The 5,345-nt window shown below is 34.1% G+C and overlaps 1 protein-coding gene across 3 annotated transcripts in view; it reads right to left on the bottom strand.

Annotated features, from left to right (window-relative positions):
* Positions 1-5,345, bottom strand: part of LOC118735290 (breast cancer anti-estrogen resistance protein 3 homolog) — a 264,639-nt gene that overhangs the window by 157,198 nt on the left and 102,096 nt on the right. The gene's annotated exons all lie outside the window — the stretch shown is intronic.

The raw sequence follows: 5,345 nt of genomic DNA, 5'->3' as shown, positions 1-5,345 counted from the left end.
CGATTTTTACTATAAAGAAAACTATTATTTCCACTCTCAATAATTGAAATACTATCTTTAGCATATCCAATCAGCTGATGAATTTGATTCTGTAGCTGAATAGTTTTAGATCTCGACACTTAACAAACTCCTATTTCCACTACTCGGCACGAAAAAACTAAAAAAAAAAAAAAGGTTCCGTACGTCATGCGGACTGCGCCCCTCGTGTCGGTTGGGCGGGAATGGAGGGTAAAAAGCCGTTGGGATTAATTAATTAATTAATTAATTAAAAAATATGTGTTAAAAATGCAACACGCTTCAGGTGTTTTTTATGTGGTGTTATATATCTGCTATACCACAAATTTTTTTAACGTGCCTTCCTTCGCGTAAGGATCGTTGCGAAAGCAGCTGTGGGGCAGAGCTGCAGCGAAATGCCTTGCTGTGCGTTAAACATTTTGAAGGAGCAGATTTTAAATACACCGGGAGGTACAGGAAAGTCACGTTTGATGCCAAGTGCTGTTCCTATGACCCTTATGCCGAAAAGTCCCTCCAACAACACTGCAACTTATAAATCAAAAACAGAAAACAACATACAAGTTAACAAATTTTAACTAAAGAAAATAAATAAATAAAAATAAACTTCAAATTTACATAAAAACGTCAACCGGTGAAATACAACTTTTTATTTTTCCTTACACACGCTCATTTTTATTTTTAATCTCCCGAAAACTTTGACTTTTGTAGGTTTGACGTCAAATTGGCTTCTACCTGTTTTTATTGTACCATGCATCAAAACGTCTAAGCATATGTGGTTATAAGTGGGCCCATTTTCATACCTTTTATTATAAGCCTATTTTTGATAAAGAATTATTTGCAAAAATCAATTTTGAATAAATTAGCTTCAGTATTTACTGATTTGTAGAAGCTTTCGTATTTCCCTAAATTACCGGGATGTGGGCGTGGTTATTATCCGATTTTCTAAATTTTAAGCCGTTTCGCATGTTTTGTGAAGGCCAAGTTGTGTGCCAAGTTTGGGAGAAATTGGTGGAGCGGTTCCCAAGATATACACAAGTAATCATAAGTGGGAGTGGCTACGCCCACTTTCCAAAAATTTATAATATTCTTATTTTTCGCCTAAAAATTATTGTAAATATTAATTTGGAGTGATAAGCTTCAGTAGTTACTAAAATATCGCTGTTTTCGCAATTCGTGGTTATCGGCAGATTTTTCCCATTTTCCATACCATCCGTCCAAGGCTCAAAAGAAGTACACATACAAAGTTTCGTTAAGATATCTCAATTTGTACTCGAGTTATCGTGTGCACAGACGGACAGACAGTCACCGCTTAATCGATTTCTCTTTTCATTCTGATCATCTATATTAATAAAAATGTTGTGTTCGTATGTCACGGTCGTCAAAACTCGAGAACGGCTGAACCGATTTGAATAAGTTTTTTTTGTATTGTTCGGTATAATACCAGAACCAATGATATCGCAAAAAATTGGAGGGTTGCCACCTATTTGAAAACTATATTAATAAAAATGGGGTGTTCGTATGTCACGGTCGTCAAAACTCGAGAACGGCTGAACCGATTTAAATAATTTTTTTTTGTATTGTTCGGTAAAATACCAAAACCAATGATATCGCAAAAAATTGGAGGGTTGCCACCTATTTGTAAATTTTTAAACCCAATTATATTGATAAAATAAATAAATTATTACAATATGGGTATCAAATTAAAGAGTTTTAAGAAAGATAACTGCTGGTAATATTTTTGACGAGGGTTGCCACCTATTTGAAAATTTTAACTCAGACAAATTGATAAAATAAATGAATTATTGCCATGTGGCTGTAAAACTAAAGAGTTTTAAGAAGGCGTAAAGTCGAAAATATGTTTGAAGAGTGTTGCCACCTGTTTGAAAATTTAACTAAAGTACATCGATAAAATAAATGAAATATTACATTATGGGTATCAAATTAAAGAGATTTAAGAAAGATATCTGTTGGAAATATTTTGGAGAAGGGTTGCCACCAATTTTTAAATTTTAACTCAGTTAAATTGATAAAGTAAATTAAATATTGCTATGTGGGTATCAAACTAAAGAGTTTTAGGAAGGCTTACAGTCGAAAATACTTTAAAGGAGGGTTGCCACCTGTTAAAAAAATTAAGCGCAATTTTATTGATAAACTAAATGATATATTACAACATAGATATTAAATTCAAGAGGTTTAAGAAAGATAGCTGCTGGAAATATTTTTCAGTAAAATTGCCACATCTTTGAAAATTTAAACTCAGTTATTTTGATGAAATAAATGAAATACGGTGATTTGGGTATGAAACTTTAGATTTTTAAGAAGGCTTACAGCCGAAAATATGCCTGAGGAGGGTTGCCACCTGTTTGAAAATTTAACTCAATATAATTGAAATAGGTATCAAATTAAAGAGGTTGAGGAAAGAAAACTTTAGGAAATACTTTTGTGCACGATTGCCACCTATTTGAAAATTTTAACTCAGTTATATTGATTAAACAAATGAATTATTGCAATGTGGGTAGCGAACTAAAGAGTTTTTAAAAGTCCTAGAGTAGAAAGTTTCTTTGAAGAGGGTTGCCACCTGTTTGAAATTTTATCTCAATTAAATTGGCAAAATAAATGAAATGTTACAATATCGGTACCAAACTAAATGCAATTAAAGATCTTGATTTAGAAATCTATATATATATATATATATATATAAATGTTGTGTTCCTTTGTCACGGTCATCGAAACTCGCGAACCGCTGAACTGATTTGAATAATTTTTTTTTTTGTATTGTTCAGTATCATAGCAGAATCATTTATTATTATTTATTTATTATTATTTATTGATAAAATAAATGACTTATTAAAATATAGGTATTAAATTAAGGAAGTTTAAGATAGATGACTGTTATAAATATTTTTGAGGAGAGTTGCCACCATTTTGAAAATTTTAACTCGAAAGCTTAGTATGTTGCACCAATGTATTTTCAATATAAAGCGATAAAATAAATAAACCAACGAAAAATTAGTCCCTTGTGAAATATGTTTGATTTATTATTTTTTTTTTATGGATATGCGGATACAGACGATGGGTGGAGGCTGATGGTCGTTCCTGAGTTAAACCTCAAAGCAGTAAAACTGTTTGGAGGGGAAGTTAAAAAATAGTTAATTTGGCGGGAAAAATTTATGACAGTTTCTAATAAATACATGTGTACATGTATGCGTACATATGTACATATATTATTAAACATAAGGGTGGACCATTTTGGATTGATTAAATAAATGAAATATTGCAATGTGTGTATCAAACTAAAGAGTTTTATGAAGACTTACAATCGAAAATATGTTTGAGGAACAATATGGGTGCCAAACGAAAGGTATTTGAAAAATCTGGATTTGGAAATATTTTTTATAGGATTATCACCTATCTAAAAGTAAAGACTGAAAATATTGAAATTAAATGAAATATTACATAACTGGTTCCAAACGAAAAGTATTTGGGAAAGCTTTACTAGGGAATTTTTTAAAATCTTTCCACTTATCCAAAATCCGAACATTGTAAATAAATATAGAATTTACAACATCTTAACAAACGAAGTGATCATATTATCAACGAAGAGCTGGTACACAAATTACTTAATGTAAAAAATTCATAAACAAGTAATTTTTAAGCAAACAACACACCGACTCCAATTCTCATATTAAAGTGTAATAGTGCCGTTAATTTTTTCATAATCCAATGATCGGATCTAAACCAAATTAGTATGGGATCACCTGGAAATCGGTTGACGTGGTCCAAAGTTATGCGGTAACATGCATAAAAAAAACCCGACGAATTGATAACCTCCTCCTTTTTTTTGAAGTCGGCTAAAAACTACTGAAACAAATAACAAAATGATAAAAGAGTACCGAAAATAAAAAACTATCGCATGAAAGCTGTTTAAAAAATACTTAATGAAAACATAAAATTGTTGACACCATTCCCTAGCATTATAAATCAGTCAACTTTTAATCGTAAGCAATTTCGTTTGGGGTCGCCAAGGCCTACTACGTATATTGCGAGTAAAGAAATTTTGAATAACATGAGATAATATTATTATGATTATGATTATCATTACTATTGTGAACTCCTATTCCCAATCAAGGATTCCCAAATTAAAGCGAAAGCAGAAGAGCATTTACGATCGCATGATGCAAATGTTAAGATAATAAGAGCTGCAGAACTGAACCATGTAGGAACATTTTTTTACAAGGGCGTGTAGTTTCTGGCGTGTGCCGATGACATCGACATCAACGGTAACAAAAATAGCGAAGTCTCTTCTGCCTTTTCCAAGCTGGATAAGGAAGCAAAGCGAATGCGCCTGGTGGTAAACGAGGACAAGACGAAGTATCTCCAGTCACCGCGCTCGCGCCTTGGAACCCACGTCACTGTTGACAGTTATAATTTCGGGAAAGTGGAGAATTTCATTTACTAGGGAACCAGCACTATCACCGATAAAAAATATCAGCATGGAAAACCCACTCAGAAATACTCTTGCCAACAGGTGCTACTTTGGACTGAGTAGGCAATTGGGGAGTTTCTCGACTTACAAAAACCGCACTCTATAAGTCACTCATCATGCCCGAGCTGTTATATGCCGCAGAAGCTTAGACAATGACCACATTTTATGAGGAGTATTCGAGAGAAAGATCTTACGGAAGATATACAGGCTTCTACGCATGGGCGAGGGGGGTTACCGTAGACGATGGAACGATGAGCAGCGAATGAATATAGAGCGGCTCCGCTGGCTTAGACATGTCGTTCAATAGGAACCGAAGTTTGAGTTGTAAAAAAATTCAACTCGCAAGCCGATGGTGGTAGCAGACGAATAGGAAGCACCCATTGCAATGGAGAGACCAAGTTGGCACAGAGAGAAATGACTGGCGTTCTTTGTGGAGCTCGGCCAAAATGACTTAGGCGGTTACAAAGCCAAAGTAGAAGAAGAATATGCAAATGATAAATGACGGAGTTGGGGGACCATTTTCTTGGATGCGCCAGGAGGAACTAGGAAAATATTCCTTATCAGATGGATTCTGGCAACGGTTCGATCAAAAAATTACATTACCTTAGCTATCGCTCCGTCTGGAATTGCTGCGACATTATTACCAGGTGGAAACATTGCCAATTCAACTCTTTAGCTGCCAATGAACATATAAATCATCGAAACTCCCACGTGCAATATTTCCAGAGCATCCAGTATGGAAAAAGTTGACCAAAAAATTAAATTCATTGTTTGGGATGAGTGCACCATGTCACATAAAAAAATCGTTTGAGGCTTTTGATCCATTGTTGCGGGATTTGCGTGG

This window comes from Rhagoletis pomonella, unplaced genomic scaffold, assembly GCF_013731165.1.
Source record: "Rhagoletis pomonella isolate Grant_MI unplaced genomic scaffold, Rhpom_1.0 Rhpom_scaffold_00003, whole genome shotgun sequence".
Classification (NCBI taxonomy): domain Eukaryota; kingdom Metazoa; phylum Arthropoda; class Insecta; order Diptera; family Tephritidae; genus Rhagoletis; species Rhagoletis pomonella.
This window is presented reverse-complemented; position numbering and strand designations above follow the sequence as displayed.